Source organism: Lycium ferocissimum, chromosome 11, assembly GCF_029784015.1.
Source record: "Lycium ferocissimum isolate CSIRO_LF1 chromosome 11, AGI_CSIRO_Lferr_CH_V1, whole genome shotgun sequence".
NCBI lineage: Eukaryota > Viridiplantae > Streptophyta > Magnoliopsida > Solanales > Solanaceae > Lycium > Lycium ferocissimum.
The window spans coordinates 2,347,759-2,372,891 of NC_081352.1; positions in this window are offsets into that span (position 1 = coordinate 2,347,759).

Below are 25,133 nucleotides of genomic sequence, written 5' to 3' on the forward strand. Positions count from 1 at the left end.
TTGTCACGTTCATGTATACTTGATCAGGGTACGGCGGGGCCCTGTCCCGTCATATGTTTGTATGTTCTGTTCCGTTTATAGAGGCCTGTAGACATAAAGTGTGGGTTATGGTTCCGTCTGTACAGTATGTGTATGTGATATATGTCTGGGCGGTTATCTATCGCGGCAGCCTTGCCGGCTCGCCTATGTATATGATTATATGATATGATGGCCGTGTGTGGCCTTTGCTGGTATTTTCTGAGTGCAGGTAAATTTTGGTTAGTAGGAAAACGGAGAGAAACTCTGCCCGGATTTTTCTAAAATATTTGAGTTATTACCTTATTGATTTTCTTGTTAACATATGCGATACTGTGTGTTAGCACGTACGGGTGCCCAGTTCGGGCGCTAGTCGCGACCCACGGGGTTGGGTCGTGACAATTCCACTCAAGACTTATTCTACCATTATCTAAGGTAAGTTTTATGGTATTTCTATGTTGTTTAAGGTCTTGAGAAGTTGAAACACTTGGATTATAGAAGAATGTAGAAAGTGGGTCATAAATGCAAGAATAGTGTCATTGTTGAGTAGTAGTTGCGATGAATCATGAAAAAGGATATGTTGTGATTGCAAGTAGGTTATGAATGATATTTAGAACATGGAATAACCATTGTATGTGAAAGAATGCGATAGTGAACTTTGGTCATGATTATGGAGGAATTAAAGTGAAATTGTGAAATGCGGATAATGCAAATGAATGATGATTATTGTTTATGATATTGTGATTGTTGTTATGAATGTTTGGGAGTTGATATGGAATATGGAGAAAGTAGTATAAACAAATGAAATGCTGCCCAATTTTCTCTAGCTTTAGTAAGCACGTTCTTGTAATTGTTTAGCTAATATCGATACGAATTCCCTTGAAGGTAAGGACGCGAGCATTAAAGGAGCACGAGCAAGCAATAGAATAGTTAAACGACAAAGGTATGTGAGGCTAGTCCTTTCCTTCTAAAGGCATGAATCTTATGACTTGAATTTCCTTCTTCTTCTTGAATCTCCGATCTTCAAGGAAACTAAGAGTCCTTGTTCATGAATAGTCTTATGAGATAAGAGATATATTATGAGTATAATAATGATGATGATAAGCTTAAGTCTAAAGATTCTAGAGTCCATGCTATGAGGTTCCTATAAAGCTAATGATGCCATCTATAATCTATTGATGTTGATCATTATATACACTCACCTTATGCCCATTTCCTTCAAGGTGAGGCAGAATGCTTATGAATGCTCCATAATTTAATCGAGGGTTCACGACCTTCTGTCACCCCGATAAAGTATAGTCGTCCTTGAGTTTCCATGCATGTATTATGATGAGCATATTATGATGAGCATATTATAATGAGCATATGATGATGATATTACACCGCGCCTATATGGCCGGGCAGTCACCGCTAAGGCGGGCAGCGTATACACCATGGCCAGATGGCATGGGCAGACACCACTAGTGGGCGGCATGAGATGATACCCCGGACGCGGGAGGCCTGGACGCAGGCTAATGCTAATGATTATCACACCGTACCTATATGGTCGGGCAGCTTATATATTTATGCATACATGATATGATGATGATTATGAGAGTAAGCCAGCATGCATTATTCCTCTTATGATTCACGATCGATTCTGCATTCCTCCTCGTTGATGCCTCCTCATTTCATTGATATATCATTATTATTGATGCCTTACATACTCGGACAATGTTCGTACCGACGTCCGTTTTCTTTTGATGTCGTGTTCATGCCCAGGTAGACAGGGAGGTGATCCAGACTCGTAGGAGCTATTAGCTGGTTTGAGAGCACTCCATTTTTCGGAGGTGCCATTGATTATTCTTTTGGTATATATGTATATGTATGTTTTGGGCATGACGGGGTCCTGTCCCGTCCATATGTCTAGTACTCTAGTAGAGGCTCGTAGATACACAGTGTGGGTAGTATGATCTCACAGGTCTCTCATATGTATATGCATGTATTTATATATTATTTTGATACCCGAAGGGCTCATGTATATAAAATGAATATGTTTCAAATGAAAGTCATTTTCTATGATTACGAGCATAAAAAGTATGAATGAGTGTAGGATAAGTATAGAATGAGTGGTGCTCCGTGGTTAGCCCCGGGTACCCGTCTTGGCCCTAGTCGGGTCGTGACATTCAAAGCGAAGACTACCGCTACCAACTCAAAATCATGAGTAAGGTAGGTATTCTCATGAGTCTTCTCCTGCCTAGAAGCATATGCAATGACCTTGCCCTCTTGCATCAACACGGTGCCCAAACCAATACGAGATGCATCACAAAATATTCAGAAATCCTTACTGTTACACCCCGTAGTTTTGTATGTTGAGATTCGTTAGGTGTTAGTTATTTTAATTATGGACTCTGGAGTTACCTTCAACGATATATAGGATTATATGTGTCTATCTTATGGCTATGAGAGTTTAAGTTCACATAATAAGCTATTGAAGGATTGGAGGGAAAGTGAATCAAGGAAATTAAGTTTGTTGGAACTTTGGAGAAAATAGGAGGGGCAATTTTGGCCCAAATTTGAGAAATAATATCTTTTAGTGTATGAGGAGTTTTGAAGCAAAGTAAAAGCTTAAATTAAATTTCATAAAGTCTAGTTTCCAATGCAACAAACCGCTGGTCGATAGGACATCGGAGTAGAGAGTTATGAACGTTACAATTTAGGCTACTAGAGCAGGAATTTACCCTGCGCGAACGCGACCAAAGGGCCGCGAACGCGAAGAGTAGCAGGGATTAACCCTTCGCGAACGCGACCCAGGGCCGCGAACGCCGAGGGCAATTTTTAAGTCGGTTTCCACCGACTTCCACACATTATATAAGGGTCAAACCCCCCATTTTAACCACAAATATTTCCCCAAAATCTCAGCAACATATTGGAGAGTGTGTGTGTGTCATAAAAGTGAGGAATTGGAGTGATTTCGAGTGGCGGAGTATTAATCGAGGCTCGCTTAGCGTATTGTTGTGATTATAGCATCGTTTTGCGGTGGATCTTGGTTTGGATTCAAGGTGAATATTGAAGATATTGCGACTCTTAGTGGGAATAAGGTAAGAATCTCTCCTTATTAATATTGAATTAAGATTATTTACGGAGGAAAAGCTATTAACTGATCGTATAATGAATTTGTTTGTTGAGCAATTTGGAATATATTGGTATGGATAATGGTGTTGTTGATGTTGGTACTGTTGTTGTTGTTGTTGGTTGTGGTATTGTGTTTTCGAGCTAGGCATATAAACAGGGAAGATGCTACTCGAATTTCGATAGATTTTAAATGGATTTAAATTGAAGGCTTAAGACGAGCGTTTGATGGTGAGCCTAACAATAGTATGAATGGTTTATATGTAGATTCCAAGACAGGAGGTAGGTTGGAAAGTCGAGAAGCGAGCTTCCAGGTATGTTAAGGTTGTTCCTTTCTTTCATTTTGGCATGATCTATGATAACTACGAACGTGACGATACTCATAATGAATCTATTCCTAGATGTAAGAGCTCATGTCCCTATGTATATGTTGGTGTTGTTCATATTCTGAGTTCCTTGACTTCTTAAGTCCCGAAGGGACATCCATAAGTTGTACGTTTTCATAATGATGTCTAAATCCCAAAGGGGACATTCATAAGGCTTCTTTATTCATATGCATTTCATATTTGATTTTTAAGTCTCGAAGGAGACAAATGAAAAGGGAAAGAAGTTCCCATTTTGGAACTAAGTTGCTCCGAAGGGAGTCTTTTGATGTTTTACAAAGATTATTATGAATTTGCACTGATATATATGTACGACATGACATTATGAGGCATGGGAAGGGCTATGGCGTTATATACGCAAACCACCTGATCAGCTGGTACATGATGATTGAGATGCCCGAAAGGGCTGCCCGATGGGCCCATTATAATATGATGCCCGACGGGGCGAAGTTCGAAGGAGCGAATGGGTAAAGGTGCATATATATGCATGTTTTAAAAAGTACATTATGCTATTATGGTCGAAGGGGCTATTAAAAGTTCATATACACATACATGATTCGTAGTGTTGGTCACAGGTACAGATTGATTCTGCTACTCCTTTATCATTCGAGTAAAGATATTGTCACGACCCAACTGGAGGGCCATGACGGGCACCCGGTGCTAACCCACCCGGGCACCTCTTATCGTACATTCATATTCATATCTAGGTAAGCCACATGGCATCCTAATGATTTCCATACATCAATAGTACTAATCTCATTGGGTAACAACACATTTATATCATCATCAACAACAATGCCCATATCCATATACACAAGCCGACGAGGCTGACAAAATAATGTACAAAATGTGAACCGACAAGGCTACAAGATATCTAACCATACACAACTGTCTTCGAGCCTCTAAGAAGAGTATGTAACATCAAATAGTTGGGACAGGACCCCGCCATGCCTATATGTATGTACACAAAAGAATAATATCAAAAGCTATAGCTCCGGATGAAATGGAGCTCCTCTATGCAATCTCTGGACAAATAATCTATGGATCAAGCTTATCTCCCTGTCCACCTGTGGGCATGACGCAGCGTCCACAAACAAAAAGACGTCACTACGAATAATGTACTGAGTATGTAAAGCATAATCAACGTCATGGTAGAAGCATAAGAAATAGCATAAGATAGAAGAATCAGGAGGTAATCGAACCATTTGTACCTCTAGTGGCCATCATCATATTTGCTTACGTGTCTCCCATAGGGACCTTCCATTTCTAATGCTTACTCATGAATATATATATATATATATATATATAATTGCATTTGTATTCATATCATACCCGACCACGAAGGTTCGGTGTTTCACATACCCGGCCATGACAAGGCTCGGTGATTATGCATACCTGGCCCTACCAAGGCTTAGTGTTATCCGTACCCAACTACAGTGGTGTGCGCGCGATAGGTATCATACCCGGCCATATAAGCTCGGTGTTATATAATAGTCATACATACTTAGACACGTATACATAAGAGCCCATAAGTATCATCAACATCATTACCATGATCGTTTTTGTTACGTCTATCCTTGAAGGATCAACTATCATATAAGGGATGCAATAGAATCATGAAGTATCGAGGATCATGAGCTTTAGTAACTTTAGAGATAGAATCATTTGGAGGACATTATGGAACTCATGAAAGGGTATATAGCAAAGGAACCATGCCTTAATAAATGAAGGGTTAGCCTTACATACCTCGTCTTCTTCTGAACTACTTAACGTTCACCGTTGAAGCTTGAACAATCTACATTTAGAAGGATTCGTACCATGGTTAAGCCTTAATGATACTCTTAAACCCAAACTAAAATAATTCATTTTCTAACGAAAATTGGACAGCATTCCCCTATTTCATCAACTTCCACTATATTATTATACAGCTCCCAAATATCTACAATATCATAATCAAGAAATCACATTGCATTAAGCCTTCAATATTCACTTTTATATTCAACCCATACTAGCAAATTCATACCAACTTTTGCACATTTTTATGCAACGCTTCCTCATCACCATTATCACCTTCCATAATAAGATTGTTGTTACACCTTGAAAAATTTCGCGTTATCAAGACTGTGGACGGCTTAGTAGGAGCTCAGGGGAGAGCAGAGTTACACAAAGATTATGGATGAAGATTATGTTATCTGAGCATGAGAACGTATATATGACATTTGGAGAGTGTATGGAGTAAATCGGTTAACATGATCACTCGATGATAGCCCTCGAAACCATGAGTTAAGGTGGGGCCCAAATGTCGGGATTTTGTAAAAGATATATGAAAAGTGATACAAGTAGTATGTGGAAAGTTTAGCAAGTCCTAAGAAGGACCCATGAGCCAAATATGGACATAAGCCCTCCAAAAGGACGATTTAAGGAAACCTTTCCAGATGATCTGACTTGGAGGGGCATAAACCGCATTATAAGTTTGGAATTTGAAAAAACACCAAGAATAAAAGTTGTATATAATTGAAATAGCTTTCCAACCATAGGTTGTGAGCCCTCACACGATGTTGGAATCAAGAGTTATGGCCATTTTAAGAGCAAGACCCCAAGCTGCCAAATGGTTCCGCGGGCCCCACATGAATAAGTCGGTGGAACCGACCTAGGGGGACTATAAATACCCCATCAGCCCATTTTTTTAAGCATATTAACATTCCAAAGAGTCCTAGAAGCCTCTCAAAACATCTCCCAAATATTATAGTCCGAAAAATCAAGAATTTAACAAGATTACGCCAAACTAGTCCGTGAAAGGTAATTGTTCTTGCTTCTACTTAAACTTGGCGTTGGAGAAAGTTGATGTGGCTGAGTTTTTTCAAGTATAAGGTATGTTATTTATCCCATCTTTTATGTTGAGTTTATTTGAAGGTCTAGCAAGCCTTAAAAATGAAACTAGTTATGGAGAAAGGGTCATAGAGTGTTGTATTGTACTTGTTGTGTTTGTGGGCTGTTTTGAACGTGTTGTGGCCGTGTGGATGGACTGATTTACGCATATAAAAATGGTATCTAACATTGTTGGCGTATTGATGAGATCATACTCCTTGATTGGGATGGAAGAAAGTGCATATTGTTGTTGTATGTTGAAAAACGTCGTGTGGGATGTTTATGGAATTTGTTGGTATGAATAATAGTGTTGTTGATGTTGGTATTGTTGTTGTTGTTGTTGGTTGTTGAATTGAGAATTTGGGCTAGGCATATAAACAGGGGAGATCTTTGCCCGATTTTTCGCAGAATATGGAATAGTTTGATTTGAAACTTGGAGTAAGTATGCGATAAAGAGGCTAACGTTAGTGTCAATCCTCTTAAATGTAGACTTACGAGCTCGGACGAATAAGCGTAGCCAATAAGAGGTGGAACGGTATGTAAAGCTTACCCTTTCTTTCTTTTGGCATATCTTAGATGTAAGTAAGGTATGATACGAGCCTTGGGGTAACTCTATTCCTAAGATCCGAGCATGTCTACGATTCTTATTCACTTCTTGATATTCGCACTCTCAATATAGTCGAGCTATGGTCCTTGTGTCTTTTGTATGATTGGATAGTAAATGTTGCATAAAGAGTTTTGTTCCTAAAGGATTCTATGTCGAATAAGGTCCCTAACTTTCATAGACGGGCTCGGATCGCTTCGATACGTTCATAAAAGATTCTATATCGATTAGCATGTCTATGATCTCTAAGACTCTCTTTAACGTGGTACTAATGGCATTTAGAACGGATTTAACATGACTATCATTTGATACTCGAGCGTTGATTTGTCTTCTTATCTATTGAGTCTTAAAAGTTGATTTATATGCATATGGTTTCTTACTACTCTGCTCGTGCGAACTGTTATTACTTCTTTCACTGCGTGTCGGGCCAAGGCATGTATTCGTGCACAACTCCACTGCATTATTCACCGCGTCCCTCACTAGAGGGCCGGGGCACGTTATATGTATATGTATATGACTATGATGATATGATGATATGGGGGAGGCGGCCAGGATGGCATATGATGACTTCATTCACCGCGTCCCTTACTAGAGGGCCGGAGAACGTTATATGTACATGTATATGATGATTTTATTTACCGAGTCCCTCACTAGAGGGCCGGGACACGTTATACATGCATATGTACATGATGATTATTTAGTTATGTCACTCAGTCCCATAACGGGTTAAGTATGATATTGACATGCATGATTTATGTTTCAAAGGCAAGCCTTACGATTTTCTATACTCCTTATTACAGTATGATCCTGTTTTCTATATTTCATGCTTTACATGCTCAGTACATATTCTCACTGACCCCCTTTCTTCGGGGGGCTGCGTTTTATGCCACACAGGTGTATTCAGATGAGGGGAGGATACTAGTAGAAGATGTTTCAGCTGGATTGGCGAGCTCCATTTCCTTCCGGAGTGCTTCCGAGTCAGAGTATCTATGTTATGGTATCTTGGGTTGTGTTAGAGGCTTTGCAGACAGAGTCACGTATAGAACATGTCAGTCTTGCAAGTGGCTCTATAAGCCGATGTGTCATTATGCATTATGTTACAAGTTTCATATGTATACAGATTTTTCCTTGATTTGAGAAAGACGAAAAACATGTTTTTTTTGAAAGTCTTACATTATGCATTCATTTCATGATTTAAGAGTCCTGTAAGATTATGAGTATCACGAGAATCAGCGTGTTCGCTTGGCCTTAAGTAAGGGTCGAGTGCCCATCATGCCCTATCAAAAGTTGGGGTGTGACAAATTAGTATAATTGGTATTAGAGCAGTTCGTACTAGGGGTTGTCTGCAAAGTCGTGTCCAGTAGAGTCCTGTTTATGGTGTGAAGCGCGCCAAATTTATAAACAGGAGGCTACGGGGCATCTAGGGTGGTTACTCTTCTTTCATATCTAAGATCGTGCGATAGATCCAAGTCATAGGAAATGAAACTCCTTATACTAACCTTTGATTTCAGCAGAAGAATGACATCGACAGAAGAAAGTGACTAGCGATATTGGAAGTTACAAAGCACGCAGGTAAGCAAAGGTATGAAAGATATATGTCGGGTAGGATATTGAAGTACGATTGAAATACAAGTTGAAGATTTAAAAGGAAAGTAAACAAGAAAGTGTAACAGGTGCAGTTTGAGTTGGGCATACAAGGTATGTTCATCATTTTTGTACTGTTGTTGATATTGGGAGCCCTGTGTGGCTGTAATATGATATGATATGATATATATATATACATATGTTTACTTTGTGAGGCATTATTGGTATTTTCTGCGTGCAGGTTTTGAGATAGTAACAATTACAGGGGAAACTCTGCCAAAATTTTCCTGGAAATAAAAAGAGAATGAGATATAGGTTTGTGATATGACCTGAAAGGTCGTACTAATATAATGATAAGATTTGACTAAGTTGCGAGTACGGCTGACCTTGAGAAAGAAGTTAATCGCGGAATTGGAAGTAATAGTATGATCAAGACAAGAGTACAGAGGAAAAGAATTGTGACGGATATGAATGTATTGATAAGACAGCTTGTGAGATATTAAGGATAAAGTGGACCAAAAAGGGTTAAGAAGTGTCATATTATAGGATTGATTACGAATAAGATATAATGTGAATATAATGGGGATTGTTATGGAAATAACTAAAGCCGAGTGAGAAGGTGGCCAAAGCTATGATGTGATCTATGTAGCTAGAATATAAAGGCAAGTGGGAAACGGAAAAGCGAGCTATAGAACGAATAAGGAAGGCTTATCAAGTTCTGTAGGGGAAGTTTGGAATAAGTGTTATATAATAACGGAAATGATAGCGAGTGTAAAAAAAAAAGGGTAATTGGAAGAAGGAAATAAGAAGAGAGCGAGATAACAGTGTAGTAATAGACCATGACATGTGTAGCTAAGAATACGTGTGCTATAAGTGACGGGACTGTGAAAGACCCGGTTATAGGAAGGATGAGGAACAAGGTAAAATGAGAGCAGAAATTCAAAGGCTGATAACCAAGTATTTATAAGTAACGACGATCAAGGTGTGTTCATCACCATTGGGAATCTGGAAGTCTAGGACGGAAAATAGTCATATCCATAGGTGAAAAGTGAATATTGAGGATTGAAAAAGGGCTAAAATAGTAATTGTGGAGTCAGAAGAGTAAGAAACCCTTTCTAATTCGGAGGGAGATGTGTTATAAGAATGTTTCGAAATCTGTTAAGACTTCAACGTACTCCAGATTATGTGATGAAGGTCATGCGGTGAGGTGGACGCTATCATACTAGTATTAAAGCATCGTATTTCATCAGAGTTCCAAGGTTAAGCGTGCTGGAGTGAGAGAAATTTTAGGATGGGTGAAGTGTACTAAAAGTCCTATAAAGTCAGACACAGGAGAACTAAATGGGAAGCTAGAGTAGCCTAAGGAAATTAGAGTATACGAAGTGGGCGTTAAAAACCTTAAGGGGTCACATAGGACGAGGACTCGAACCGTTGAAGAGAAAGACAGTGCATCCGGCTCTAGAAGCAAAGTTAAGTTGAATAGCGTTTGGAAATATTTTGTAAGTAAGATAGTAATTAATTATATATATATATATATATATATATATATATATAGGTATGAACATGATATCCCGTACATGGCTACATCGGTGGATATGTGTATTCGGTAACCAACGTGGCGGTATATGGAAGGCATTAATCGGACGGGGTAACGAAGTTCGGGGGGAAAAGGAAAATAAATGGCACAAATGTTACAAGGCAAGCTGATGCTGTTTCCACTACAGGTTAAACTTGGAAAGTACTAATACCATGATATTTGGAAAGGAGAGGAAGTGAGTAGGTGGAAGGCAAGGGGATCAAAATGTCGGAATAAAAGTGCCGCCAAGTGAGATTGGAAATACGGACATAGGGCAAAGTGTAATCGGGTAATAGTATAAGTACACCCTTAAGGGGGGAGGCGGGTGTGAGAGATGCAAGTATAAGATGGGACAATCGACACTACAATATATTTGATACGGATGCTTGGGCTACTGAGGTAAGATTACTTGTCGAGGCAAGTTAGTAAGATCTAAAAGCCGACCATAAAGGGGTAGAAGTTGGGATGGTAGTTGAGATATAGCTGAGAATTAATTGTGGAGATCTTAAATGATATGACATTGGAAAGTGGATGCTTAAAAAAAGGAGAGAATGCGACAAGAGAATGATAATGAGTAACTTACGGAGACATTGTGAAAGACAACAACTGCATATCTTGCTGGATTAGAGGTTAAGATATGGGCAATAGAGTTGTTCGCTAATGATACTGCGACCTATAAGTAGCAAGGGAGAAAGATAGAAGACCTCCTATCGTAGGAAGTGAGAAAATCAAAGGAGTGAATAAAGGAAGGGAAAGGAGTATGACAAAATAGGCTATAAGCGAATGTTAGTACGGAGGGAGTATGTGAAGTAGAATGAACCAGGAGAAGGCAAGACCGTGACTAAGATTGAATATACTTTATACAAGTCGTACAAGAGCAGTTATGTTACCTATGAATATTTATATGCTAGGGATGAGACCAAGCGAATACTTAATGAGAAAAGTTTGGATTTAGTAATAACAATACGGTTATAATATTCCGGGTGCATTAAGGAAGGATGTAAAGGTGGTTCAAGCTAAATGACCGAGCTAGAATTAGTATTGAGGGTAAACAGGACATGGCCATGGTTGAACCACAGATCTATCCCGATACCGGTTGTAAGATAAGAGAGAACGAAGCGGTTTGAGTTCGCTGCATGACAAAGACCCTTAGAAAAAAAAAGGGTTTACCCCTAGTTCATTAGTCGAACTAAGGAATCAAAAACCTTAAGGGTAAGTCGAAGGAAGGAATCCTTAGGGAAGAGATTTGAGATGTTTGATATAAGTACAAGAGCTACCGTCAGCAAGTGCAATTGTAATAATTCCGCACTAACGAAGAAGTAGTAGGACACTCGAAAAACTTGGATAACTTGAATGCCAACTGCAACACAAACGCGTAATGGAAGAAGAACTTAGGGTGAGAAGTTTTAGAGATGTTATACGTAAAGTCGGGAAGAAAGACGAGGAGTAAAGTATAACGAAGACTTCATAAAGGATGTGGTGAATCTTGATGTCCCCATTGGCGATGGGTCTAGGAAAACCGTTAGTTATCAAAGAAAGAGGTGTGAAAAGATGAAAAAGAAAGCATCAGAATTGGATACCCTTATGAGTATTCCAGTTAAATAGGAGAAGTGTAGCTAGTGAGAAGATAGATACGTCAGACCATGTGATGAAGGAACTTCAGTTTTAAGAAAGTCATAAAGGGCGGCACATAATTATCGAAGATAATGGACGTTTGAAAACTATTGGCGTATAAGGGTCCCCTTAATAAGGGGGGGAAGAACAGGTTGGACTTGCAAAGAGTTACGATAGTCTCAAGCTCCAAAAGAAGAAATTTACTAGCTCGGGAATAAAGTTTGAGGCGTATTGGCATATCGGGAAGGTAATGGAAAGAAGTAGAAACGAATTGATAATAAGTGTACCTGCGGCAGACATAGGGAGAAAGTATGGAAAACACCGTAAGAGAATGTTTTACGCCGACATAATGTTATATCCCGTATTTTGTACGTTGAAATATTTTAAGCTAGTTGCGATAAGTTAAGGACAAGGCTATTTTCCGATTTTGTTTAACGCATAAGTTGCTCATGAATTTTATTGGTATGGAATATTAAGAAAAATTTGGGGTTAAAAGTGAATTAAGGGAAGGTAATATTTCATGAAATAAGTGCCAAGTGTCCGTGTAGTGGGGTGTGGGCCATGGCCCACATGGATGCATAATATATGTAGATGAAAGATGACAAATTAATCATATTCATCATTTTCATAAGCCTTAGAACCTTGGAGAACCATGGAGAAAAAGAGAGAAAGACCCTCGGCCATGGCTGGCCGAGATTGAGTCCATTAAGTTTTGGCAAAAAAAAATATTTTCTTCAAGCATTTCAACTCCGTAGAAGGTGTATAACAACGTGGAGGGGTCATTGGAGTAGCAAGAACAAGTATTAATTCAAGGCACAAATTCTAGCCAAGTTGAGAAGTCAAGTGCTAAGGTAAGGTTTAATCCTTTTTACATGTATTAGGGGTGTTTTGAGCATGTTGTAATGTGTAGATATGGACGAAATTTATGGAACCATGTATGTTGATGTTGGGTCCGTGTATGGGCTGTTTTGGTGTAGGAATGATGAATTAAATTTACTTGGTATTTTGGTTGTTGTTGTTATGGATTATGTGATGGAAATGAAGGTATTGGATGGTACAAGTTGAAGTTGAAACCGTTTGTGAGCTATGGTAGAAGTTAGTATATTGGTAATATAGTTTCTTGCATTTACATGAATGATATTGTAACATGTGTATGGTTGGTATAGTTTATGAATTTGGAAGGAAGAGAATGTGTTGTTGTTGTTCTTGATGAACTTGGAAGATTATATGTTGTGTGTGGTGTGTTGGTTGGGTTGATTTGAATGTGAATGAAATGCTGTCGAATTATGTAGAAAGGAATTACTAACGTTAGAATACGTTTTGAATTACTTGTTGATGTTGTTAGTATGGTTGTTGGTATTGTTGTTGATGACTTGGCCGAGTTGAATTCTCGGGGTTGTTGAATTTATAGGGGAAATGCTGCCCAAATTTCTGTAAATAAAGTGATAGCTTCGGATTGAATTCCTGGGTACCTGTGACTAATGTTTAGTATTTAACGGCGTTGTTGTAGATTTTGAGAAGCCGAGACTTAAGTTCGGATTAGCTTAGGAAGTGGACAAGGTATGTAAAGCTTACCTTTTCTTTCTTTGGCATGTCTTAGATGTAAGTAAGATATGATACGAGCCTTTGGGGTAACTCTATTCATAAGATCCAGAGGCATGTCTACGATTCTTATTCACTTCTTGATATTAGCATTTTTAATATGCTCGAGCCATTGTCCTTATGTCTTTTGTATGATTGGATATTAAATGTGCATAAAGAGTTTTGTTCGTAAAAGATTCTATAATGAATAATGTCCGTAACTGTCATGAATGGGCTCGGATTGCTTTGATATGTTCGTAAAAGGTTCTATAGCGAATAATGCCTGTAACTTTCGTAGGCGGGCTCGGATTGGCTTGATACACGTTTACGATCTCTAAGACTTTCTTTAACGTAGTCCTAATGGCTTTTAGAACGGATTTGACATGACTGTCGTTTGATACTCAAGCGTTAATTTATCTACTTATCTATTGAGTCTTAAAAGTTGATTTATATGCATATGGTTTCTCACTACTCTGCTCGTGCCAGCCTCAATATGTCCTTCACTGAGTCCCGAGCCAGGACACGTATTCGTGCAACTCCCCTGCATTGTTCACCGAGTCCCTCACTAGAGGGTCGGGTACGGTATATATATGATGATGTGATGATGGCGCCAGCCCACAGGATGGGCCGAGTATGGTATACATGATGGAGACAGGTCTCCTTTACCGAGTCCCTCATTAGAGGGCCGGGACACGTTATTCACCGAGTCCCTCACTAGAGGGCCGGTGTTACATCCGGTATTTTGAACGACGGGACGATTCGGGTTAACTATGATAAGTTAAGGTCAGGACCATTCCGGGGTGCGAAGTCGGGACGTGTGACCTTCGATTTTGTCATAAGACCTAAGTGTGTATGATGTTATTGGTATGGAAACATCAAAGAAACTTCGGGACCAAAGATGGAATAATGAAAAGTTGTCAATTATTGAAAGAAAGAGAGGGAGTAAAATATGGCCATGTGGCCGGCCACCTTTGAGTGGGCCATGGCCACATGGTTGGCCATTATTTGTAATAAGAAGATGATTTAAGGGACCATTTCTTCATCATTTCATTCCTTAGAAAAATCAAGAAGATTGGAGAAAACAAACCAACAACCATTCGGCCAAGAGCCTCAATTTCAAGACCAAGATTAAGCCATCCCAAAAATATTTCTTCTAAGCAAATCTACTAATTCAAGGGTGCTTGGTAACGTGGAGTTGTTGTTTCAAGCGTTGGATTGTTCGTTTTCATCCTTGGCTAACTTTGGACAAGTTAAGGAGTTGTGAAGAAAGGTAAGTTCTAATCTTTTTTTATGAGTTATGGAAGGTTTATGTGTGTTGTTGTATGTTGATATGGATGAAATTCATGAGATATGGCAACATGAAGTTGAGCCGTGTGCTATGGTGTTTGGCCGTGTGCATGTGTGTTGTGTGTCTAAGTGATGAACTAAGTTTATGTAGCATGTTTGGTTGTTGTGGAGTGTTGAAATGAATGAAAATCATGAAGTATATATATATGGGTGTGTTGGCCGAATATGGCCTTTATGTGTGTCAAGAAATGAATTAGTTTTCTTGGAATTTTGGTTGTTGTTGTTATATGGATTCTATGTTGGAAATGAGAGTTTAATGACTCAAATTGGTATGGTAAGTGTTATGGGCTGATTTGGAAGATTTTGTGTATTTAGTGTAATTTTTATGTTTATGGAAATGGCATGGTTAGAGTATGGATTGTTGGAGCAAATCACGATTTGAAATCGAGGAATGTATTAGAGTTGAGGTTCTCGGGTTTGGGGATCATTTCGGGTGGAATGGAGTGTTTGTTGGATTGTTGGAAATATTGTATGAATTATTTAAAGAGTTCTTGAATATTGTTTGAATGGTTTTGGATTGATAATTGAATGTGCGTTAGTTTGATTACATGTTGGTTTGTATGTATGTAGTTGTAGTGGCTGTAAGTGGAATATTGTTGGAATGTGTGGAGAAGGATTATTAATGTTCGAATGTGTTTCGAATTGATTGTGGATATTGTTGGTATTGTTGTGTTGTTGAGTTTGGCCGAGTTGAATTCTCGGGGTTGGTCTATTTTCGGGGGAAGTCTTTGCCCAAATTTCTATAGAATTATGTGTTAGTTTGGAAATGAACTTAAGAATGCTTGGTTGACGTTGGAATTTATTAATGTTATGTAGATCTTGGAGAATTCGAGATATAAGTTTGATTTGGATTAGCGTTGTGTGCGAGGTATGTAAAGCTTAACTCTTCTTTCTTTTGGCATGTCTTAGTTGTACATAGGCTACGATACGAGCCTCGAGGAAATTCTATTCCCACAATCCGAGCATGTCTATGATTCGCGTTTGTCTCTTGGTATTCGTATGTTGATGTGAGAAAATATTGGCTTTGATGTTGTTGGAATAATTGATTTTTTAAAGTTGCATAAAAACTTGATTTTCAAAAGAGTTTTATTCTTAAACGATGTTGAAACTACGAACGTTCATAACTTTCGACTAAGGGCTCGGATTTCCTCGATATCGCTGTGGGAGGTTGTATGACGTGTGATGAGTATGTTTCCCATAGGCGGGCCCGGTTCGGGTCGATACTCGTCCGTGGGTCCCGCGACCTTCCTTTGTACATTTTGATGACGTTTGAAAGAGTTTGGTATGACGATTTTCCTGATTCCCAAGTATGGTCATTTTACTTACTTTTCGAACTTACGATAATGATTTTATGCATATGGTTACTCACGACTCTGCTCGTGCGTGTTGTTGGTACATCTTTCACCGGTTCCCGGGCCGGTTATGTTATCGTGCGCACTATGATATATTCCGGTGTTATGCTGTGTTACGGTTCCCGAGACCTCGCCATAGGGCCGGGTTCCGTTTATGGAGTTATGTTGTGATATGGCTTATGATGTGTTGTGATGATGTGTTACGTTCGGGGTTGTACGGAGATTTGAAACCTTCTGGTGTTATGCTGTGTTATGGCGCCATCGACAGGCGGGCGACCATATTTTCTGTGCCCTTTGCATGCTTTCTATTTTGAAAATAAACATTTGGCATTTTGGAAATGTACTTACTTTCGTGCTTACGTGTCGAGTGTGACTCAAATTTATTCCTCGTATTTTACGCTTTGCATACTCGGTACATATTTCGCACGACCCCCTTTCTTCGAGGGTCGCGTTTCATGCCCACGAGGTACGGACGCCCCGATTTGGCGATCCGCCGGTTTAGGGAGACCTATCCTGTTTGTGTTGGAGTGCTCCTTTTATCCGGAGCCTATATCTTGGTATATACTCGTTCGTTGTATATATGTGTGTGTGTTCGGGGGTACGACGGGGCCCGTCCCGTCATATGATTGTTTGTTTGTTTATAGGCACATCGCAGACGTATATGTGGGTTGTGTGCCTACCCCCGTACGTGTGTTCGTATGTTATACGTTTTGGGCGATCTGTTGTTCGCCGTGGCGGCCTTGTCGGCTTGCATATATATATATATTTTGGGCCATTGTGCCATTGATAGCCTCGCGGCTTCTATGTATGTGTATGGTTGTTTTTGAGACAGCGTTTGATACTCGTATGTGCATAAGCCAGCTGCGTGTGATTCGGGTTTGATGAGTGTGTTTGGGTGCCCAACTCGGGCACTAGTCACGGCCTACGGGGTTGGGTCGTGACAAAAGTGGTATCAGAGCGGTTTGTCCTCGGAATGTCTACGTTGCGTCTCGTAGAGTCTTGTTTATCGGTGTGTTGTGCACCACATCTATAAACGAGGAGGCTACAGGACATCTAGGGTGTTACTTTTCTTTGAATCTTAGATCGTGCGATAGAGCTGTGCTATTAAGATGACTCTTTTCTGACCAATTGTTATATCTTTCAGCGATGACTCCGAAGAAGGCAACGGCCGCCTAGAAGGGCAAGGTGGTGGCAGGAGAGACTAATAGGGCGCCGAGAGTTACACGGGCTCGTGCTCGGACTACACCCGGTATTGTGCTTCAGTCGGAAGGTTCGGCCACTCCACCACCAGGGGATGCTGGAGCAGGTCCCTCAGCGCCCCCAGCTCCCGAGCCGGGTACTGAGGACAGGACGTTGAGGAAGGCCGTACAGTTACTGACGACGATAGTGGCAGGACAAGCTCACGGACGCGGGCGAGAGGTAATGATGTGACGAGGCGCGATAGCACGAGGGTTCGCGATTTCTCGACGTGCCCCCCCACGAGTTTTTCGGGTCTAACCCGACGAGGAGCCCCATGATTTCATTCGGCAGATGAGACGCTCGTTGGGACTGGTCAGGGCTTCAAAGACCGAGTCCGTTGAGTTAGCCTCGCACAGGTTACGGGATATTGCTCTTAATTGGTATGAGTCCTCGGAGCTATCCAGGGGTGAGGGTGCTTCCCCAGCCACGTGGGATGAGTTTACGGCTGCCTTTCTCCGTCACTTTACGCCGGAGTTGCGGAGGGCGAGGGTTGATAGATTTTTGCAGATACGACAGAGGGGTCGGAGTGTTCGTGAGTATAACTTGGAGTTCGATTCTCTGGCCCGGTATGCACCTGCTATAGTGGCGGATATGGCCGACCGAATGCATCGATATGTGATAGGGTTGGACAGCTACTTGATTGACAGCTGTATGACGATGGCGTCGCATCGATATGGACATCGCCCGGTTGCGGGCGCGCGCCCGGGGGGATGGAAGACCGGCACCGAGCATATCGATCCGGAGGGATCGTGATAGGAGGCCGCCCAAGAGGGCCAGATCAGCAGGGTATGTAGGAGATTCCCGAGGCGGGCAGCCTCAGTATCAGTCCGGTGGATACTTCCCGCCGCCAGGCCGGGATACACAGTCTGTTAGTAGGCGATTTGACGGCGCAGGACCGTCCGGGCGGATCGAGTTCTAGGGCCTTGGGTCGCCGAGGCAAGCGGAGGTTCCCGATCGGATGAGACCACCCGGACCTCGTGCCCCCGGCTGTGGGAGGTCTCGCCGGGGAGAGTGTTTCCGTGCCGGCGGTGCTTGTTTTAATTGTGGCCGTCGGGGCCATCGATGAGGGAATGCCGGTTAGGGTTGGTTTGGGCGGTGCGGCTCGGCCCCTACGGGTCGGTGCCGGTTCATCTTCTTCGACGACTATGCGCCCTATGGGTCGGGGTGTGCGGCACCGATAGGGCGTGGCAGAGGTCGCGGCGGAGTCCCCAGTGCTAGCGGTCCTTCGAACCGCATATACGCTTTGGCAGGTAGGCGGGATCCAGAGGCGGCACCGAATGCGGATACAGGTATATGAGCCTTTATTGAAATATTCTTATGTATGTGTATTTGTTGTATGAATGTTGTTTGGTAGCGGCGAGTAGGGATCCGAAAGCCGATAATTAGGTATTTGCAAATAACGCCGATCAAGGTATGTCTGTTGCCATAGGGAATTTGGGTATCTGGAATGGGAAGTAGGCATGTCCGTAGGTGAGAAGTTAGTGTCGAGGGTTGGAGAGGGCTAAAATAGTAAGCGTGTTATGGGAGCGTTTGGAAATCTTTACAACACCAATAAATTGCTAATATTCACCTTGTATTGAAAGAAAGAAGCTCACGGCCATGGCTGATTTGGTTCATGATCTTGATAGCAAATTTAAGTTCCAAAGGTGTTCTAACACTTCAAGGGCGACAAGGTTAGGGATTTAAGTTGAAGAAGATGAAATGGTGCAAATGGTGCAAGTAATTGTAGAATGCCCAAGTTGAATTTGAGGTAAGGTTTCTTTTTTTGTTATAAAATTGGAGTTAATGATGTTGTAATGAAGAGATTAATTTGTATTAGATGAAATTGGAAGTAAGAAAAATGGTATGATTTCGTTGGTGTTGAAATGGACAGATTTGGATTTGTTTAAATTAGATTGGGCTAATGGTTGTTATTGTTATTATTGTTGTGGATTATGTGTTAAAATGAAGGAATCTTGATATTTAAAGTTGTAGTTGTTTATATGAGGTTGTTGGGCTGTTCTTGTTGAGTTAAAAGATTAAAGGTGTAGTTATAATTAAGTAGTTGTGTTGTTGTAATGGATGGGCTGTTTGGGGCATGTTGTTGTTAAGTTATTAATGGGATTTGCTTGTGTATGAATAATAGTCACTGATTGTTGTATTGCTCGATTCGAAAAGAAAAGATAACGTTAAAACGTATCTCTAGTAGTCCGAAAGATTGATTTTTGGGTGGTTGTAATTGTTGGACTTTTATAAGGTCATTTCGATGAAGTGTGCGGCTATAGATTATTAGAAGTAATTTGAATATGTCGTAGTCGTTATGTTAACGATTATTGAATGTCATGATATGTGGGCTGATTTGAAATGTCGTGCGGGCTGTTTAGAGTGTTCTCGAATCTCGTCTTGATTAGTCTCAATATAGTGCTTAAACATGTGGTTGTCGATGTTTACTTGGTGATTGTGAAGTTGGTTGAATATAAAGGAAACGTCGTCTAATTTTCTCGAAATGCGCTACTAACGTTGGAATACGTTTTGATCCTTCCCGTAGCTTAACTATAGATCTTGACGTCTTGATATAGGTTGAGAAGCCTCGGGCAGCATATACGTGTTGTGTTGCGAATAAGCGTTAAAGATATGTAAAGCTATCCCTTCTTTCTTTTGGCATGCCTTAGATATAAGTGATGTACGATATGAGCTTTGGGGTAATTCCATTCATAAGTTCCGAGTGTGATTCATGATTCTTATTCACTTCTTGATGTTAGAACTCTTGAGGCAATTGAGCTATTGGCCCTCGAGTCTTCTATACGTTGGATAATAGTTGGTGTGTAAAAGTTCCTATTCTTAAAGGCTCTACAATGATCAATGTCCTTGACCCCTATAAGCTATTACATATTATCTTGATACATGCCTATGATTCCTGAGGCTCTATCTGATATAGTCCATAGTGGCATTCAAAGGGTACCTAACATGACTATTTCCTTTGATGTTCGAGTGTTAATTTATCCTACATATTCGATTGAGTCTCAGATGATGATTTAGTTTGCATATGGTTACTCACTACTCTGCTCGTACTTGTTGTCATGATATCTTTCACTGAGTCCCGGGCCGAGTATGTTATCACGCACAGTTTTACTACATTTATTCACCGAGTCCCTCACTAGAGGGCCGGGTACGCTATATGATGATATGATTATGGCACCGAGTCCCATGATGGGCCGGGTACGGTATACGTGTACACGATTATATTCACCGAGTCCCATAATGGGCCGGGTACGGTATATGATAATGATATGCATGATTTCATGTTATAAGGTACAGGTACAGTGATTTCTTGATTATCATACTTGTCTTCTGGAGTCTTTACTTCAGTTATGATCTCTCTTATTGTATTTCATGTTTTATATACTCAGTACATATCTCGTACTGACCCCCCTTTCTTCGGGGGGCTGCGTTTCATGCCCGCAGGTACAGATGCTCGCTTAGGACTCCTACTCAGCTGTCTTAGAGTGCTCCATTGTTCCGGAGCTTAGACTTTCGATACAGATCTTTGATGTATATGTATATGTTCATCCAGGGGTACGGCGGGGCCCTGTCCCGTCATATGTTACTGTTAATACTCTTAGAGGTCTGTAGACATATGTGTGGGTTGTATATAGATGTTGTTCAGTTGTATTAGCATGACTTATATTATGGGACGTTCCCCTACGTAGTGGCAGCCTTGTCGGCTTGCGTATGTATATGTGTTGGGATGTTGTATGTAGTGGCAGCCTTGTCGGCTTGCGTATATATAGTTGGGACGTTCCCACATGTTATGATAGCCTTGTCGGCTTATGTACTATGTTATCTTTGATGGTTGTGACTCCTCAGGAGACAGGTTGCCTTGATATATATATGTGACAGTTCTGAGATGAAGTTTTGTTTGTATAAGTCTCCACATTATGTTTAGTTTCGGATTGATTATAGTTAACATGTGTGTATACGAGTGTCCAGCTCGGGCACTAGTCACGGCCTACGGGGTTGGGTCGTGACAAATATGGTATCAGAGCAGTTCATCCTCGGAGTGTCTGCGACCGTGTCTAGTAGAGTCTTGTTTATCGGTGTGTTGTGCACCACATCTATAAACGAGGAAGCTACGGAGGACATTTAGGATGTTACCTTTCTTTCATATCTAAGATCGTGCGATAGAGCCAAGCCATAGGAAATGAGATTCCTTATACTAACCCTTGATTTCAGCAGAAGAACGACATCGACAGAAGAAAGCAACTGATGATATTGGAAGTTACAAAAGTACGCAGGTAAGCAACGGTATGAAAGATGTATGTCGGGCAAGGTATTCGAAGTACGATTGAAATGTAAAGTTTAAGATTGAAAGGAAAAATAAACAGGAAAGTGTAACAAGTGCAGTTTGAGTTGGACATATAAGATAAGTTCATTATTTTCATACTGTTGTTGATATTGGGAGCCCTGTGTGGCTGTGATATGATATGATATGATATATATATATATATATATGTTGACCCTGTGAGGCATTGTTGGTATTTCCTGCGTGCAGGTTTTGAGATAGTAAGAAACGAGGAAAGCTGCGCAAAATTTTCCTAGAAATAAAAAGAGAATGAGATATGGGTTTGTAATATGTCTTGAAAGGTCGTGTCAACAGTAATGATAAGATTTAACTAAGCTGTGAGTATGGATGACCTCGAGAAATAAGTTAACTGCTGAATTGATGGTAATAGTAAGTCAATATCAATAGGGTAAAAGGAATTTGAAGAGGGCTAGTGATGCTAAGAGATGATTTAGAAAAGGCTGGCAAATCTTGATAGAGTGTTATATTAAGGTACCGACTGAATTGATAAGCAGGGATAAATTATGACGAGTTTATAGTTAAAAGAAGTAATAGTATAATTGCGACAAGAGTATAGAGGGAAAAGAATTGTAACGGATATGAATGTATTGATAAGAAAGCTTATGAGATATTAAGGGTAAGATTTACCAGAAAGGGTAAAAAGGTTAAGAAGTGTTACACTATAGGATTGAATGCGAACAGGATATAATGTGAATATAATGAGGATGGTTATGGAAATAAGTAAAGCCTAGTGAGGAAGTGACTAAAAGATATGACGTGATCTATGTGACTAAAGTATAAAAGCGAGCTATAGGACGAATAAGAAAGACTTATCAAGTTCTGTATGGAAAGTTAGAATAGAGGTTATATGATCACGGAAATGATAGCGGATACAAGAAAAGAAAGAGTAATTGAAAGAAGGAAATAAGAAGAAAGCGAGATAACAGTGTAGCAATAGGTCATGACATGTGTAGCCGAGGACACGAGTACTATAAGTGACGAGCATGAAAGATCAAGTTATAGAAAGATGACCAACGAGGTAGAATGAGTGCTAGGAAATGGCGATATAATAAGAACAAACGGGGATGAACGGAATACATTTTGAAAATGAGAAAGGGTTATGCGAAGTGATGTGTTCCGAAGGATATAAGTAACACAAGATTCTTCGTGCACGGAATAAAAGATGGACATAGACTGAAGAAATGATAAGGGAATTCTAAAGGAAGCACTCAAGATAGACGTAATTAATTGAGTACGAGTATAGAACGAAAGGGAAATATATAGCTACGGACTTAAAGGTGTAGTACGACGATAAGGTGATAAGATGAGACTATCATTATGTTATATCCCGTACTTTGTACATTGGGATAATCGGGTTAACCACGAAAAGTTAAGGACAAAACCATTCGGGATACAAAGTCGAGACTTTTGACCTAGATTTTGTTTTGAGACATAAGTTGTTCATGAATTTGTCGGCAAGGAACATTTAGGAAAATTTGGGACTAAAAGTGAAATAATGGAAAGTTGGCAATTCATGAAAATTGGCCATGTGGCTTGGAAATGGTCCCACACATTTTGTGGCCAAATTAAATTCATCAAATACCATGTGTGGGCCATGGACACATGGATGAATCATGTATGCATATAATAGATGACAAAGCAAGCTTAGTTCATCATTTCCACTCTAGAAACTTGGAGAAAGTGTGGTGTTGATGTTGTGGCCGTGTGTTGTGTTGTGGCCGTGTGTGTGTTATGTTATGTAGGAGTGATGGATTAATTTTATTTAGCATGTTTGATTGTTGTAGTGTGTTAAGATGAATGAAAATCATGATGTGGGTAGGTTGGGGTGGTGGCCGAATATGGCCACCCTTGTGTGGTTAATAATGAATTAATTCGGTTTAGTATTTTGATTGTCGTCGTTATGGATTTTATGATTAAAATGAGAGTTTAATGATTCAAGTTGATGTTGTGATTGTTGCGGGCCGATTTGGAAGCTAATGTGATTTCAATATAGTTTCTTGAATTTATGAAAATGATGTTGTTAATGTGTGGATTGTTGGTGTAGTTTATGAAGTTGGAAGAAAGAAATGTGTTGTTGATGTTCCTATGGAAATTGGAAGTGTTTGTGGATTTGTGTGTGTATGTTGGTTGAGTCGTTTGAATGTTGTGAATTGTGTAGAAAAGAGTTATTGACGTTAGAATGCACTTTGTGTTGTGTGTGTGTGTTGTGTAGTATGATTGTTGGTATTGTTGTTGAAGATTTGGTGAGTTGAATTCTGGGGTTGTTGACTTTATGGGGAAATGTCTTGCCCAAATTTACGTAAATGGAATGCTAACTTAGAATTGGATTTCTAAGCGCTTGTGACTGATGTTTGGTGTCTAATGACATTGTTGTAGATTTTGGGAAGTCAAGATATGAATTCGGATTAGCTTAGAAAGCGGATAAGGTATGCAAGCTCGACCTTTCTTTCTTTGGCATGTCTTAGTTGAAAGTAAGTTATGACACGAATCTTGAGGTAACCCTATTACGGTGATCGAGCTTGTTCATGATTGTTATTGGTTTCACGATATCGTATTCTTAATGTAGTCGGATTATGGTCCTTATGTCTTTTGTATGACTAAGTTTCAAAAGTTGCGTACAAGTTTGGTTTTCAAAAGAGTTTTGTTCCTAAACGATTTCGAAAACTACGAGCAGCCGTAACTTTCAAGAAAGGGCTCGGATCGCTTTGATATCTTCGCAAATGATTTCATGACGTATAATGACTTTAATTTGCATAGGCGGGCCCGACTTGGGTCGATACCGTCCGTGGGTCCCGCGACTTTCCGTTATGTAATTCGATGACTTTTGAAAGCACGGTACGACTATCTTTTCTACCCAAGTATGATCATATACTTATCGTTGAGTGTGAAATTATGATTCTTATACTTATGATTCCGTTACGTATCTATGATTTCCAAAGTTATTTGATATGTTCCGAAGTGGCATTCGGGGGAAAACTTGATTTGACTATTTTCGATTTTAAATGATAATTCGTTTTGACTATTCGATGAAGTTTTTGGAAAGTGATTTAAGCATATAGCCTCTCACGACTACGCTCGTGCATATGGTTGTTATATCTTTCGCCGAGTCCGGGCCGGTTATGTTGTTGTGCGCGCTATGTTATACTCCCGGTCTTATCTTGTGTTATGGTTCGCCGAGCCCCTCGCTAGAGGGGCGGTTCATATATTTGGTGTTATCTTGTGTATGGCATTATCTTTGTGTTATGATGTGTGACGGGGATACGGAGATTTGAAACTTTTACGGTGTTATCTTTGTGTTATGGGGCGATGACGGGCGGGCGACCATATTTTAGCATATGCATGATTTGTATTTTGAAAATAAACATTTTGGTATTTGGATATACGGTTACTTTAAGCCCACTTGTTTCGATTAAGACACGGTTGTTTACTATATGTACACTTTGCATACTCGGTACATGTTCGTCTTGACCCTCTTTCTTCGGGGGGCCACGTTTCTGCCGCGGTGGGACCGGAGGGG